The sequence below is a fragment of the Chaetodon trifascialis genome, chromosome 7 (assembly GCF_039877785.1).
Source record: "Chaetodon trifascialis isolate fChaTrf1 chromosome 7, fChaTrf1.hap1, whole genome shotgun sequence".
NCBI classification, from domain to species: Eukaryota; Metazoa; Chordata; class Actinopteri; order Chaetodontiformes; family Chaetodontidae; genus Chaetodon; species Chaetodon trifascialis.
In genome coordinates this window covers 5123782-5141976 of record NC_092062.1, presented here as the reverse complement: position 1 = coordinate 5141976, position 18195 = coordinate 5123782, and the positions used below count along the sequence as shown (strand labels likewise).

Genomic DNA, 18195 nt, shown 5'->3' with positions numbered 1-18195 from the left:
TCTATTGCAGGATTAATTGATGGATAATGTCCCTTAACCCACAACCCCTGCGACGCTTCAATCGCACAGCTTCTTGCAGAGATGTACGCTTTCACGCTTGTAATTCAGTTCATTTGGCCCCAGTCAAGGGACAAAAAATACATTGGTGCATTTTAGTTGAGCTCCAGTTCATGTTTGCACTGACATGAAGTCATACAGACTGACAGGTAACTCATTGACTGGACAGTTTTGGCATCATCAGGACTCTCATGGGAAAATCAAATTATGGCGGCTGACAGTAGCTCATGCAGCACTTCACTGCTTCTAACTTTTATATTTACCATCTGGTGTCACAAAGAGCTCAAAGAAATAACCAATTATAAGCATCAGTATTATTAGACTGCAGATTGACTGCATGTTCTGAGTAATGCCAAACATATGGAGAAAAAAAAGAACCATCTTGTACAGTGATATTATGTTACTGTGGGATCACTGTATCACACAATTTTTCATGGATATAATCAACTGTGGAGTACACAGAGTAGGATACAAACTACATTTTGCATAAACATCACTTGTACAAATCAATTATACAATCACTTCTTCAACAGTTTACGACCAGCAGATGGATTAAACAGCAGTTTATCTGCCATCAAAAAAACCAACCACAGTTTGATCGACAGCTTTCACACCAGCCCAAATGAACCACAGACCAACCGAGCATACCAGGATTCATTTTAACTGAGCCAAACAAACTAGGTGTGAAAAAACACAAAATGGCCCCAAAAATGTGTTTTTATAGTGGGCATAAGTTGGTCTGGATGTAATGTTTACATAAGAAATGTGTCTTGCACATGGATAACCAAGAATACAAAGCCAGATGGAATCTGCATATTGATGTTTTGTTCACATTTATAATTCAACTGAAACACTTTCTATCTCGTACATTTGTTTGGCAAGTGATGTTTTGGTACTGGCAGCGTATAATTTGAGCAGCACTGCTGCCTTTAAATTGTCTGGGCTGGAAAAACCTGTGTATGGATAGTACCATTTTATTTGACTTCTCGGTCATAGTGACTATTGCTGCTAATGCAGTGTTCCCAAATGTGCTTTTGTAAATTCAAACAATTGTGAAATGTTAAACACATCAGTCCACGCTGACAAAGGGAGTGCTGAAGAATAAATGTATAGACATTAAAGAACTGGCACATCAATGTTACATTAATTAGTGACAGGAGGTAGAAGGAAAATTAACATGTACAGTAATTATATTGAAATACTCTGTATTGTTATTATAATGATTCGATGTGGAAATTGAATGGACATCAAAGGCTGCAGGAGCCTCTAATGTAGAATCTAGCTGCAGTGATGATGATAGAGTGGATGGGGAAAATGGAATGGCACTAAGCCACAGGCTGGCAGCAGGAGTGGTGAGTCTGCTGTATAAGTTATGTGGGCAGTGCCATTTTCCTTTTTCAAAAGCACATCATTGTAAATGACAGGGAGGGTTAATAGCCTGGAGCCATTACAGCAGGCTGAGATCAACATCACGACCTGTATAAGCTGCACGCACAAGCCATCTCACCCACCCTTTTGTCAAATATTGCACCCAGAAATGAATGCAGTTGGCATTTTTTTTCTAACATGGTCAAAAATACAGGTGTAGAGACAAAATGTAAAGGTGTGAAAGTGCTCAAAGAGCTGGACAGTGAAACAGATATTCCAAGTGTGGGCTGGAGGAGGAGCTGTCAGACCTCTACTGTACATCACAAGTCATTAACTCCACTGACTGACCTATACTGACAAATCGTCCAGGTAATTACATGATTGCATGCAGTCCGTTGAGCAGCATTACAAGACTGTGATACATCTGGAAACGAGTAATTGCTCAACTGAAAAGCCTTTATTGCATTTTTAATGTTATCTTTGTACACGCACACACACACGTACAAACCTACACACATCTTTTAGACATGCTTTGTGCACCTTTTTTCACCATGATATATATAAATGTATATTGTGCATGCTACAGGAGGTTGCCTGGCCAATCAAAGGATGGGCTTGCAGGATGGTGTACGACCGTGCATATGTGTTTAGAACTAGCATCCCATATTCCTACAGAGCAAAGACTGAAATAGAGATATACTGAACCCGTCACAGCAGTAAGTCTACCCTCAGCATGAAGTAACTCTCAGTGGCCCTGTTATTTGTGCAGCATGTCTCTGAATATATTGCAGCAACCTCGCCTCAAAAATTTCATCAAAGACCATAATGTCTGAAATGCTAATAACACCCTGTTATTATAAGTGAGACAGAAATGTCTCAGTTTCTCATAGAAACCAAAAAGAATTATAGGTAAAATGACTTGAAAGAGGTAGAACATTCGTTAGACACTTAAATAGCTGATGGAAATAGATTGTAGGAGTGATGGCTGGGTAGGTAGATGAATAGATGTACTGTACATTCTATGTAATGTACTAGGTTAAATTATTGCTTGGTGAAGGATACTGAAGCAGACAGAGGTCACTGCTTTCAGCCGATTATGATGTTAGAGTTACAAAATGCAACTATGGTTTTGTGAATTTTGGGTGACTGGTGTCATATCTAGCCATTAAAATGTCCAAAAACCCAATTAGACATGGGGAGGGATGGAGGAGCACTGAAGCAACAACAGAGCTGTGAGGGAGGTGGGAGTGTCGGTGGTTGCAGCTTCTCAGTAGAGCAGGGGAGGAGGTCATGGGGTTGGCGGTGGTGTGCGTTGATGCAAGAGGTGTGCTCAAAATAAACCAGGATGTTAAGCTGCTCTGTGCAGACTACCCTTATTTTTGAAATTTTTTATTCAGTTATGACCTGATGAACCTTGACCTTAAGCAAGTATTTCAGCCATATACCCCAACAGTTCCTGTTGAATTGAAATGAAATGACATTTGCTCTGCTAATGGACACAAGTTCTGATGGTTATGCAAATCAATGGATACGCTGGCCAGTCATTTCAAACACAGCAAGCATCTTAACAAACACAAGTGGTCTGTTTGGACATACAGAAACAAAAAGACAAGAAGAGCAGGACAAAAAGATCAAAATATTGGTGTGACGGCTCACCACTGAAAGTTGTAAGTACTAGGAAGCCAAGCTGACTTCAGGTGGAGTGTCACCTTAGTGGCCTATAGCAGTCTCTCTGCACATGGAAACCTGCCAGCATCAGAGGCCAGGTGACATGAACCCTCTACTTTTAGGATGTAGCTAAGTGGTGAGGCCAACATCGAAATCACAGAGGAAAGAGGAGGAGAAAGAGGGGCTATCTAGTGAACTGCAGTCTGTCATTGAGTGGGCTGTGTTGTGTAGTAGTTGTCGTGCTGAAGAGTGTGGCTTGATGGTCATTGTCAGTGTCATATTTGCTCCGTGGTTTGCTGTTAACCTGTGCTGCCATTACTTCCATAACCAGTATCAAACTGGCTTGGAAGGAGCAGGTGGGCCTCCACTCCTTCTCCCTGGCTATGTGAAAGACTGGAGTTGCCCAGCCTGCTGAATTCAACACAGTGCCTTGACTCAAGGGGAAGATTTCTGAGCTTGTCAAAAATTTTGAATCACTGCAATTTATAAATTTAATGGAAAATTTACTGAGACTACACATGCAAATGAGCTGCAGTTCAGACCTAATTTGCATAAAGTGCAGACAAATACAGTAAGACCTGATGCAGCATTGCTTTGACTCATCAAAAAAGAAAAAAAAGACAGATTTTCTGCAGCTGATCTTTCAATATTGTCTTTGCTCCTTTGTCTTGCATTGCGGTGCTGAACTGAGAGCTCTGCTGAAGTGGCTTTATGCACTATTTTCATTTGTGTTTGTCTCTGTCTCTTTCTGTTAGAGACTTTCTCCATCTGTATATATCCTTTAAAACTTTACACCTGCCTTTAGATCTGCTGCAGTGATAAATCAGGCTATTTATATATGCTACCATTCCTTCCTCTTTGCACCTCTAAGCAGGAGATATTTCATGAGATCAAACGTGCAATTTTCAGCAGAGCTGCTTTTCTTTCCTTTTACCTGCCTAAAACCTTGGTGCAGTCCTTTTGTAAATAAGGACAAACACAACTTGAGCTTTGCTCCTTTAGAAGGGCAGCAAATCCTTAGTAAATATTCCCCAACGGGAGCTGGTAAAGGGAGCAAAGCACCAGATATGCCTCATATTTAAATAGGCGTGCAACTACCCCTACAGATGTTGAGCCCATTGGGTTGCTGAGGCCAACCAACAGAAAAATTCATTTAAGGGAGGAACAAATACAAAATAAAACTACCACTGTGCATAGGCACATCCACAGCTCCGGTTACTGTGATCTCTTGCAGTGGCACAATACTTCCTGATTCTTCCCACAGAAGTAAATAACATGAACCAAAGTATAAACCACAAAAACCCATTGCAAGCAGTCTGTGGAATATCTATGGACAATGTATCTTGACAGCTGTCGAGCTTGTTTCACAAGATTTAGGATGTTATAGGCTGGAAATACATTAGTTTACCAAGGACATTCTCTCATTGTGTCATTTGGGCCACCTAAATCTAAAGCATTTACATGCATTAATACGATGACTTTAAATTCAACATTAGCCAAAGACCTTCTGTTTTTGCATACATTCGTTTGACAAATGGGTGAAAACTGTGGGCCCCGTTCATGTTGTTGTCACACAATCCTTTCACCAGGGAGTAACATACAGTCATTTTCACGTTAGAGCCCACAACACATAATCTGCACTTACGATTTCATGCTCATTTTCACAAACTCCACTGACGCTGCTTTCCCTGGAAGGCTGACAGATCCATAGAGGGTTATTTCACAACCAGTGTTTGGTAAATGGTTTGGATCATTTCAGCAGCGTTTTATCTTTTCACACTTGAAACTTTTCTCTCACATTAACATGTCGACACTTTAACATGCTCATATCAGCATGCCACTTCAAAGCTGTACTGATATGCAGTGCCTTCACAAAATCACTCAAATTTAGTCTCTCTGTGGTTGGAGCAGTGTGCCTGATATGGTCAGAACTTTGATTTTGTCCTATATTATATCCCTGAAGAGGAATTTTGGAAATACTTATGAATATTATATTATAAATTAGCATAAAATATATGCTGAAATATTAACAAGGCTAGGACTCTTCAGCAGCTCATTATGGGACTATGAGCCAAATGCTAATACCAACATGCTATCATATCCAATGGTTGAGATATTTCAATTAAAACCACAACTGTCAGCCTGTTGGTGTAACAAGTCAAACAGCATGTAAATTGTCTATTCCATCTATGTAAGCATTTTCTGATCTGACACCTCTATCAGCAAGGCGACATCATTTATCTGTGCCAGCACTATGGTTAAGGTTTGGTGAGGTGCTGTCATAATTACAGTAATAACCACATGGTTAAGATTTGTGACCAATTATGATCATGTGTTTAATTTGTGTTTTTCTAATTACAATAGAGGGCTCTGTCACTTGACATATGTCATTTCAGGGCACTTGCTAATGATTAGGACAGTCTTGCTGATGGGTCTACGTGAAAAATTAGGGTTTCATCAAAGTCAATAATGCTGGGGAACTTTACACGTGCACTTTGGAGCCCTGCTGCTTGCAATGATAAAAATACCTGGATTTGACAACAAGTCCTTGCATGGCTAATAACACTTTGTCTTGTCCAATGGAAATCTGTAAAGGATTTTCAGGATAGATGTTATTCTCTCATCCCCATTACTCCATTTAGACTTGTTTCTAATCTGCAGAGATCTCCTCAGGCTGACTAAGCAGCTATAATATTTTAGGACAGTCATTTTCAAATATTGTACCCATAAAACGTGACAAACAACTGTATCACTCATGAAACAGTTATTGACAAAGAGAGAGATGGAAAAGTGTGTGTGTGTGTGTGTGTGTGTGTGTGTGTGTGTGTGTGTGTGTGTGTGTGTGTGTGTGTATGTGTGTGTGTGTGTGTGTGTGAGAGAGAGAGAGAGAGAGAGAGAGAGAGAGAGAGAGAGAGAGAGAGACAGAGAGAGAGAGAGAGAGATAGATAGAGAGAGAGAGAGAGAGAGAGAGAGTCCGTTTTGTTTTCCTTATAATCCTACAACTGTTAAGTTCCAGACTCTACAGAGCTGGCCAGTCTTGGCAGAGCTTGGTGGGGAGAAAATTTGCGTGGGGAAAACACACACATCCACCAGATTATTCCTCCTCCTGACACAGACTCCAGAGACGGGGCTCATGTTTTACCACAAGTTGTATATTGCAGTAATAATGAATGGTTATCACAGAGTCCCATGGCCTCACCGTGCACTCATATGGGAGCCACTGTGTTAGGATATGGTAGCTTCTTAGTCAGTCTCATTACAGTGAGACCTCTTTTATATTCTTTGTATTAATCTTATGTTACACTGTTTTGTATTTATTGCATGTTTTAAATTATACCTTACTGATCAGATATTAGTCTATGAGCAGTTTTTGACATTACTGAGATTTGTGGGAAATAAGGCTTCTTACTTAATTTACTTAACTAAATTCATGATTTCTTTTCTTTTTTTTTTGCTATTTAGCAATTTTTATATTCAATAGGAAAGCATTCTCGTCATCAAATCAAATATGAAATAAATATCAAATATCTTGTTAAGATGCATCAAATAAGCTAGGAATTTTGTTTCCAGTCGTCATACAGCCTGAACTAACAACATGATGTTTGCTTGACGTGTCCTTGACAGGATTTTGAGTTTGCAGTATTTGTTGTATACGCTACATAGCTGTCAAAACAAGCGTGTCCGAAGTGGAATTAGAAAAAAGAAAGCTGTAGGGCACACTCTCACTTTGCATATTCCCAGTTGCCAACGATAAACCTCACTGAACTGATTATGGATGATGATCAGTTTGGCAGTGTGGTTGATTTTCTTTTTCTCCTTTTTTAAGCACTGAATAATCAATACAAAGTGCCTTGATTTCAGTAATGAGTGAGAGTCCTGAACACGCTGGGGATGAATTACCATCATGCCCTCACAGAGTAGCTTGTCGATAGCACAAATGTGCTATCTGCAACATGTTCAATTATACTCTCAAATCAGAGAGGAACTTAATCAAGGGCTCCCATCTCATTATGCCTGAGGTCAGTGGCTGTCTCTCCTCAGTGAGGAGGGACAGATTTTACTCTTCCCAAAAATCAGCAATTTAGCCACTGAGCAGCTGACTGAGAGAATGAGAACCTGGCCTGATCCCAACAGCTGGCACTGCAGGTGGAGCCAACGAGGTTTGATTTTTGTTCTCAGTAGGATTTGATCGATATACACACACACCAGTCTAAAGCTAAACTCATTTGGAGTAGATCAGAGAATACTGATAACATTTTACACCTCTTTTATTGGAAGGATTTAAATTTTATTTTCTGGTTTACAGTTCTTGCCAAAAGGACAAGAGCTGATAGCACGGCGTCATTAACCTCGCTCTAAATACTATGGCCAAAACACAGAGATCACTCCTGGCACTGCTTCATATACATCCTCTAAAAACCATACAGTATAAAAAGGCACTAATGCATTTTAAATGTATGTCGGCTGTGTGTAAAACAAATAGGAGGATGCTTGTTTGGACTTGTGTACACATCAATACATACTTTTAACACTGATGTGCCAGTTACAGATAAGACATTGCCATTCAAACTCCTTTTTTCATCATATTCCAGCTGTTTCTATGTGTGTGAACTGTTTGCATTTGTTTGTGTTTGCAAACTTGTTTGCCTGAAACTGCCCACGAGGGAACAAAGTGTAGTCATTTTAACTGAATTTCTCAGTGCCCCACGGACACAAGAAATGGCCAAACTGAAAGTGAGGAATCCTCTGTTGAATTTTTATTGTTAATTTGGGAAACCATACTGAACAGACACCATTTGTAGCACCTGAGTTTTTCTTTTTCTTTCTTTCTTTCTTTCTTTCTTTCTTTTTTTTTTTTTTACTTTGGCACGCCACTTTGGTAGCATTAAAAAAAAAACACTGAAGATTTCCAATCATCCAGGTCATAGTTATCCAAGGAGAGCTAAATCAGCTGCAATTGGCCTTGGATGTGGAAACTCAAAAACATCTCACCTTTCATCCATGGGGCTTCTTCTGATCTAACTGACTGGTGGGACCCCCCAGGCATTTAACCTCTGCGAGGTCGTCATCACAGTCATTGACACGACTGCGGTCAATTCATTTAGACATCCCGAGATGAACGAGAGGCAAATGAGAGTTTCCACAACCAAGTCCAGTTGCCCTTATTTCAACCTTCCCTGGATAAAAAAAAGACACTGTTGTGAATGAACTGAAAGCAACACTACGGAGGATATTAACTAAGAATATGTAGTCTCTTTACAGTTGCAAGCCGTCAAACTGCACTGGTCCTGCTTTGCTAACAGACCACACAAAGGTTTTGAGGAACATGTTTGACTTACGAACTTCATCAACACAATAGCTCAATAATGAGTTAATGAGGCAAAATAAGTAACACAAGCAGGTTTTTAGGTTGTTTTACATTCCATTTAAGGCCCTATAACACAGGTTCAAGAAGACTATTACACTCTTGACATGTTATGATCCATGCTATATATTGAGCTCAAACTCAGATGTGAGATGTGAACATCAAGCTCCTGAGCTCATACATCAGTGATGCTCCAGCACAAAGTGGCACAGCAGCTTCGTTATGGACAAACAGGGTTATTTTAAGCATATGACTGAATCAAGCTTGAAAACCTGGAGAGAGTGAACAAGCCACAGGAATTCATAAAAGATTCACCTTGACTTCACTGGGGGGAGGTGTACATACCCCCCAAACATGCACGCACTGTCACTGTGCAGCGTCACCCCCACATGCAGCTGTCTAGAAGGGTTCTGCTGTGGGTGGTGTGCCACCAGGTCGCCCAGAGCCAGAGAGGGCAGGAGATGCAGAGCAGTATTAAAACATTACCATGAGAGGCTTTGTTCTGGTCTGACTGAACACCATGCTGTTCAAATGCTGCAATTTGGACAGATATTTTGGTTTCTTTGATGAAAGCCGCCTCACTCCTGGACTCAGTGGGAGACGGACCATTTGTGAACAGTGTGAGGAAACATTTGTAAAGATGTGCATATTAAGTCACCAAATTGATCTTACTTAAATATTTAGAAAAATAGCCATCAGTTATGTGATTCCTACTTAAGCAAAAGTTTGTTGCTAAAAGTTTTTTCTCATGATTTCCCCGTAATGCAAATGCAGTCTAAATTATTGTTCATAGAACAATAAAGCAATTAAGACAGTCACACACCGAAAGGAGAGATTTTTTTCAGTGACAGAACATTTGCTTTCTGTTTAATCCTTCATCCTTATTGTCAAGATGCTGTCAAGTCATTGTAATTATTTAAATGATCCTTCATTTCAACTTAAGCTTTCTTAAAAACAATAAGCTGTTCAGTGCAGAAGTTGATACAAAACATGACCTTTCCAACAACAATTATAGCTTCCTGTAAAACAAATGAAGCTGCAGTATTATGAGCACTTTAATGAGAGGAATACTGCAAATGATAAAAATGCATTTGATATAACAAATTCTTTAAGATTAGCAGATCAATCAGGGAAAAGCAAGAGCGGAACTTCATAGCACTTCATACGTCACCCAATTTGGATTTATTTTAGGTTCATTGCTTTTGATTAAAAGAGCAGCTGAGTTCAAACTATTTCTTCTCAGTTTTGTGTTCACACACAAAACAGCTGTTTGCTTTTCTGCAGTATGTGTATTCTCTGACAGTGAGGACAGCTCTGAGTATGCTTATTCTGGGGAAGCTCAGAGAACCATGAAGAATGAAGAAATTTGAAATGCAATTTAAACATGGATTATGCTGCAGATCAGGACCCTTCAAATTTAATTTTAATTACAATTTTATGATCTAATTTTCGCATGCACATTTTGGTATTACTGATTTCTTTCATCCAGTTACATGTTTACATTTGTATCAATATCTTATATCTTAATCAATAAATACATATAAACTGTGGTTTATATTAGAAAGTGTCTGACACCCTCAGTAACAGTCCTTGAATGAAAGTTGGATGGAACAGGAAAAATTATGACAACACTGTTTCTCATCACATGCAGCAAACACAACTGCTCTTGTGGTTGCAAAGTGTCAGTGTGCTCCCCAAGTATGAGAGGACATAGTTTGATTGGTTCCTTCATCCCTTGCACAATTAATGAATATACGGAATCTACTGAGCATTTGCCTGCTGTGATTATCATGGGTTAATCAGATTCTAGACATTTTCTCTTTGACTGTGCATTTTGTTCGCACAGGTAAGATCCACAATGGACAGAATATGTTCAGACTAGATTTTAAACAGCTTTGAACATCAAATTGAAATTTGCCATTGAACCACATTTGAACAGTGTCTGTCAATGCCTAATTGTGACCCTCATGCTGAACATCCATCTATCCATCCATTGTCTATACCCAACTATCCCTTTTCGGGGTTGCGGGGGACCTATCCCAGCTGTCAACAGGTGAGAGGCGGGGTACACCCTGAACTGGTCGCCAGTCAATCGCAGGGCAACATATACAGACAACCATTCACTCACACCTAGGGGCAATTTAGAGTCACCAATTAACCTAATGAGGATCACCGTGCCGCCCATGCTGAACATATCTTTACATAATAATATCACATCACACATGTACATATGCAGCATTTAAACACTGTCCAATGCTCAACTCATAGACACTCACTGGCAGATAGCTGACTCTCCTAAACTAGAACCGCCTCTAAGCTATTAGAAAAGTGAAAATGCAAATTGACTTAGAGTACTTGAACCACTGCATGGTGACAAAAGTGTCTACTGTGTATTATCAAATTTAAAAAAAAGAAAAGAAAAAAAAGTGTTTCTTGTGTTTGGTGTTTGCATGTATTCTCTTTGAAACTTTAGAAATGGTTTTATATTCACCTTTTTTTTTTTTTTTTTTTTTACATCCGGCAATTTATACTGTCTGTTTTTTCAATATCAAAAATGAAAATATTTTTTAAAAAAGGATAGAACCATCAGGGTCAAAAGGCTTGCTTTCACTACTAGATAACATGCTAATTTCACAAAAAATCTAAAAATGTTGTGTCTACAAAACCTAGTTGTATCAACAGCTCCAGAGCTCTTTAGTCAGAAGGTGCAGAGGGCATAGTGAAGTCAAAGTCACCAAAAGTTCTCATATAAGGATGCAGGGTCACAGAGGGCTAGACTTGAAATCAATGGTGTCTCAGTTGGTCTATTAATCCACGCGTGGCTGTCTCACACATGGCCCACTTTGGCCACTTACTGCCCATCAGCAGTGCATGGCTGGAGGAGCAAGTGCTCATCACAGGCGTGTCACACTCAGTCCACCCTCTTGCTTCATTTGAGCTTAATGATCAGGTCTGTGTCTCCGGAGAGCTCATCACAGGGAACTAACAATGTGGACACATCCATGGGTCAGATCTAACACCCGGCACTCTGCTGTCTGCTGCAGAAAACCCAGTGGGACTCCTTAAATTGTGATGAGAGATGTGGGAGGGATGGGATGCCTGATGTTAAGACAATGACAAGAAGGTCTTTACTGTGCTCATGAGGAAATAAATTATCTTTTATATAACCTATGGTGTCCAACCAACAACTTTTACTAATTGTTTTCGTCATTTTTCAAGAAAAAAGCTACAAATTTCCAAGCCATTTACTCAAATGGCAGGTTTGTCTCTTCTCTTTGCGGTGTATAAACTGAATATGCCTGGGTTGTGGACTGTTCGGTCAGTTCTGCACAGATGCAATTTGGATTTTTTTTACTAATTCTTGATTTCACAGACAAAACAGACAACACTCACAACATGGTGAAGCTGCTCTCTCCTTTTATCCCTTAGAAGGACTCTCTTCTCTGAATAGCTTTAAAAGTCTTTCACAAACTGCCCTGAAGCATGTTGTTGTTTTACATAATCCTTCACTTGATGTAGGATATGTTATGGATATTGCTGGTATGGATGTACAGTATGCCTCTCTTCTCTTTCTATTTCCCATGCATTGTTTTATGTGTTGTATGTGTTTTAACACGCAAAATTGTTTTATTGGGAAAGGAGGTTGTGCTTCAACATTGGGATTCTCATTGGAGCTAAATCCAAAATCCAGTGAGCATATTCTAAAAAATATAAAAACATGAGCCAAAGAAACAAGTGAAATATGAGTATTTCAGATTCAAATGTTTTTATGGATGCCAACTGCCATAAAAATCAACAGAGGACGGCAGCAGCTGCTTTTGTTCATCACATTTCTCGTTTGTTTGTGATTCTTGTCAGTACATTTGACCCAGTGAAGTAGGCAGCTACTTTGGTGTTCCATCATCTACGAAGAAACATCAAATGGAGAAGAAGAAAAGACGTTTTTCTGAAAAGTGGCTCCAAGATGTGCCATGACTTGAACACAGGCTCTAAGAATTTCAATCATCCATCATTTGATAAACACAAGAAGATTAAGGAACATAGCTAGTCAAGCTGAAAAGTCCAGTCACCCGCATGCTAAATGGCAACGCAAGTTGAATGAAGAATGTCAAGAAGCTTTCAGAAGTCTAAACATGCATGTCCTATGTCTTCCTATGCTGAGGATTTTGCTTTACTGAAGCAGCTAGGAGTGAATGTCAGAGGTGTGTATTGACATGAAGAGGAAACGTGGATAATGCAGAGCATTGCACAAACTTAGGTTGTCATTCTCTCAGTCAGCTACTCAAGTTGGTGGGGAGTTAAGAGCAAAGTTGCTGTCTGCTGATTTTCGGGGGCTTCTCTTTGATGGATCGAAGGACATCACAAAAACCACATTACATCTTGACACAAACTCCACTGTGAGAGAATGGATGCAATAAGGCAAGCAGGGAAATGCATGGCAGCGTCGTCTCTATGACTGAGTCTACATGTTAGACTGTACAACAGAAACTGCTCCAAGTAATCAGTACAATGATATGTATACAATCTGTGCAATAACATGTGCAACAATGCAATAATGTGCAATAATCAGTGCATAACAATCTGTAAATACTATTTACAATTTCTTAGGATGACGTTATTCTTTTATCCCACTCTTGTATACTTGTTTTGAATTTGCATTGCACTTCTAATTCTAAGTTCTAATACTTTATACACTTTATTGATGCTGCTGTATACTGAAATTTCCCCTCGTGGGACTAATAAAGGAATATTGAATTGAATTGAATGGAATGGAATGGAATTGAATTGAATTGAATTGAATTGAATTGAATTGAATTGAAACAAGCAATTCAGATTGTTAGTCCAAAATCAACAAGCTGAGCAGTGCAGCATGTGAGAGGGAATTCTCACATCTCAGCTTAACAAAAACCGAGTACAGATCTTAATGGCTGTCTGTCACATACTCGTCTCTCTGCCCTGATGCCTGATGATGATCTGTCAAAGGTGACCACAGAGACATTTGACCCAAACGCAGCTGCTGACCAGCTGGTGACAACCCTCCCTGCTTTGGCTGTTGGACTGCCTGCTTGTCTTTGTGTTGAAGATGGTGCTGGTTGCATGGTCAGGTCATTGTTTATTGGAAACACATTTACTTCAGTATACCCAAAACAACTGGACCCAGTGTGTCCAGTATAAAATGGCACCTCACCTGTTGTCTGTGAAACTAGTGAGCCCAAATGCAGACAAACCAGAGAATCAAGAAAGCAGTTAAAGGCATTTAGTGTAAATATGCAGGTGGTCATGATTGAAGAAGGGAAAGGAAATTGGGGCAGAGCAAGGCTGAGGAGATCTGGGTCCTGACAGGTCTCCAGGGGAACTGAATTAGTGTGGTTCTGAGACACAGTGGCAGAGATCATGGCAGAGCAACAGCCCATAACAGGCAAAGGAGTGGAGGCAGGACCAGAGTCAGGAGTGAATGCTGAAGTGGAGGACAGTGAGGGAGACACTGAGGAGAACCACGCTATGCCTGGGGTGAATGCCGAATACCATCTCCTAATAATTACCTGAGTGTCTGACTGAAAACATCGTGAGCCAAGCTGAATTCAAGCCACACAGCCAATGTGGTTCAGGGTTCAGGGCTAATATTATTTTATTCTAGTAATTTTAGGTATTTTGGAGAAGAAGAGTTTAGCTGAATTTTCTCTCGATTCAAGGGTACAAGGATTCCTACTTCACACAAGCACTGTTTAATTGCTGCATCTTACTCTTTAAAAGCAGGTTCTAAGAAAAGGTCCATCAGTCCATCTAACACAGAGAAAGATTATTGTATAGTGATGCAGCTCTTTGACCCTGCCATGGCTAGGCCTCGCTTGTAAGAGAGGTTATAATCTCAATGTGACTTCCTATTTAAATAAAGGTCATATATCGTTAAGAGCAATGGCAATTTATATGCAATTTCAGTGCATATCTCCTGGGTGCCCTTGAAACAAGCTAGTTCACATGAAGAGATGTCTGATTACATCTAAGGGAAAATTGTTTATAGCTCTTCCTAATGGTCACACTCAAAGATGGGACATAAAGCCTGCTGTCAAAGAGGGACAACATGCAATGAATCGTACAAATAGGAATAATTGTGTCCACATTCAGGCTGTCTCTCCTTGAAGGCATTCATGATGTTGCACAAGTCATGTTCCTAAATATGAAAAGTGATGGAAGTAGTCTATATTTCGTAGCGCATATGTGTGCCTTTCAGACCTGACCAGACTGAATCCACTCGGTGAAACCCGACCTGTGGCTGAGGGTTATATTTTTGTTATGTCTTCTTCAAAAACAAAGTTATGTGCATTCTTTTCAAAGGCTTTCTCAGACATAGAGATAACTCCTCTGACAACAGCAACAGACCAACACAGACTATGGCACATCAGCCCACCAGCACAAATCACATGATGGTAGCTACACACTAAAACATAGGTTTAGTGGCAATACACACGTTTCCTTTTGCAAATCATTGGTGATTTTAAGAAGGTCCCCTTTTGCAAATGTAATTGAAAATACATATCAAATGTTGAGAAATTTAATGAGAAATGTAATTGTTTTTGAAAATTACAGCTTCATTTAGAATTTGATGCCAGCAACACCTTTCAAGAAAACTTTGGACAGGGTCAGGGTCATTACCTCTTCTTTTAACAACCCTCTGTAAGCTTTTGGGAACTGAGAGGACCAACTGCAGTAATTTTGAAAGTTGAGTTTTGCTGAGTTTGAGTTTCAGAGTTGATTTGAGTTTCAGAGTAACAGTTATGTATTTTGATAAAACAATCTCACAGTTTTGTGCAAGTGAAAATAAATGACTTGGGGCTTTGTGTTTATACAAGAAAGATTAAGTACAAATGTAGCTCTGATCTCATGTAAATATGTAAAAAGATTCATACATATAATTTCTTAGCTTACTGATAAATAACTATTTAAAATAATACAAATATTTGTCTTTTTCTTTACCTGACAAAAGTTAAATTAACTTTGTATCGGGACAGTCAATTTAAAAGAAGAATAACTTACTGTGATTAGAAATTAATCTGTCAAATGAAAATTAGGGCAAGAGGGGAACATATACGTATAAGGCACAGTGGAAAAGGTGAGGGTGTTTATTTTTAAAAAAATGCACTCAAAAAGTACTTCGAACAAGTTTTCTTGAAATATATAAAAAACAATGAACATACAAAAATTCTATATACACATGGTAATACTGTCATAATATGACAACTGTGACTATTAGTGTAAACATACAATAGTGAGCGTTACACCTTATAAAAAACAACATATGGTGCGTCAATATGTGCTGATATTAAAGCTGCGTTGCCCTGTCACCCTGAATGAGACAACTGGCTGTGCTGGAAGTACAGCCAATTGGAAGTACGTGTAAGACGCTGCCTCTCAGAGTGCAGGGTGGAGGGTGAGAGCTTTTGCCAGGAGAAGGAGGAGAGAGATTAGCCTAAAAGACAGCTCTATTAGAGACTTAACCTGGGCTTTGATCATTTCCTGAGCTCCCCTTCAGATCAGGCTGAGCAACAGACGGCAAATCTGACAGGCTCCCGCTCCCCCCCAACCCCAACCACCACCACTCTTATCCCTCATAATGTACCCAGGCTTCACTGTGATCAAAGACCCCCTTTCTGGTGACTGAGACTCCCATCTGTCTGCCCACAATAGAGAAGACTGGGAGAGAGAAGCTGACTGTCAGACTGAGTGAAAAGGAGTATTTCAGGGCACACATACAAGTATAGTATTCTGGAGTCCAAAGACAAAAAATGTGATGTTTGTTTTTTCTCTGACACATCCTCCCTTCCTCCTCCACTGTGTATCTGAATCGCAGCATAATAACTTGTGCCAGCTACTCCCCTCGAGTGTCAAACATGATTGGTATGAACATACATTCGGAATTCACTGCTATAAATGCGCAGCACAAAGCAGACAGATAAGGCCATATTCATTTGGCGTTGACCAGCCAAACAGAGAACATTCGACAGAGAAAAAGACCTCAGGCCTTCCTCATAAAGCTCAGCACTAACAGCGGTGGATTGCACTAAATTTTCTGCTCAGTGATTTGAGCTTTTTCATAAATTGACTCAGGTTGTGATTGCCTGAAACACACTGCTGCATACTATCAGCAATTACTTCAGTGACAAATGACAAAAATCAACATGTTAATCAAGTCTTACATAGTTAACAGCCACACTGATTATGTATGAGTAGCTAGTAAGTGGGAGAAAAAAATGGGCAATTTTGCTTTCAAAATACACCAATTCCAAAAAAGTTGGGACACTGTGTAAAATAAAGATAAAAGCAGAATGAAATCATTTGCAAACAACCTATGTTTCCTGACAAAGGTTTTATGTTCCTGACCTCATGTATTAATATCCTTTATCCAGTCATGTGTTCACAAAGTGGTGAACCTCTCTCCATCCTTGCTTGTGAATGATTGAGCCTTTCTAGGATGCTCCTTTCATACCCAATCATGACACCATCACCTGTTACAATCAACCTGTTAACCTGTGGAATGTTCCAAACAGGTGTTTTTGGAGCATTCCACATCTTTCCCAGTCTTTAGCTGCTCCTGTCCAATTTGTTTGAAACATGTTGCTGCATCAGATTCAGAATAAACAGATATTTACAAAAATCTGATTTAAGCATTGTTTAATGATGGCATACGTTTTTTTATTTGATGAAGAATGAAACAGCAGGTAAATCATACTGTGCTGGCAGCTCTGTGGGGCTTTGCTTTATCACAGTGGGGCTAAATACTAATGTTAGCATGCTAAAATGCTCACAGTACAATGCTAACTTGCTAATGCTAAACACAATGTATGGCTGAGGCTGATGAGAATGTGATTTGTTATGTAGATACAGCATTTAATCATATAACAAAGCATTGGATTGGAAAGAAATTCTGACCTGATCATGGTGTTAGATGAAAAGTTAAGAGGTCATCAAAGTGATTACAAATCATCATGATGGGAACATAAATGTCTGAACCAAACTGGTGACAATTCAAAAAAGTCACAGGGTCACCAAAGTCCATAAGATTCATCTTCAGGGATATATAAATGTCTGCACAATACATATGGGTAGGCAAATGTCTGTGAACTGTGGTTATGTAGTGTCTGACCAGAAGAGTTGTGGAGACACAGAGGACACTGAGTGATCGCAGCCAAGAGCTAACTAGCCATTAGGAGCCAAGTCCCCGCTGGAAAGACATGGAGGGTGGCTGTCGTTTGGCCATTGGAAAAAGCCCATTTATGTCCTTATTAGAGAGAGTCCTGTGTGGGTACCTGTGCTGTTGCTGTGCTACAGCTCTCCTTGTGTGTGAGAGTGCCAGTACATAGCTTTTACAGTCAGTAGTCAATGTTAGTCAGCCCTAAATGACCAAAGAAGCTAAGGACACATCAGTGATAGGTGGAACCAAGTGTGTTTGCAGTACTGCCACCGAAGAGAAAGTAATCTCTTCATCATGTCTGACAGAATCTATCTATGAGGGTCCACGCAGCCCTGTCAGCATAATCAGCCATGAGGCTAAATCACTGCAGCTTACAACCAGCACTCTTCCAACTGAAGTTCAGAGCCACAGTTTGAAAGCCACTTAAAACTAATGAATAGTTAATGGATAACACCTCTAACTAAAGCTGTGGGCCATAACTCACAGATCAAGATCACAGATATCTCTGCACAAAACCTGATCCTGGTCAGCATGAAACTGCAAAATG

The 18195-nt window shown here is 39.8% G+C and overlaps 1 protein-coding gene across 3 annotated transcripts in view; it reads right to left on the bottom strand.

Annotated features, from left to right (window-relative positions):
• tsnare1 (T-SNARE Domain Containing 1) overlaps positions 1 to 18195 on the bottom strand; it is a 188596-nt gene that overhangs the window by 119910 nt on the left and 50491 nt on the right. The window lies entirely within an intron of this gene.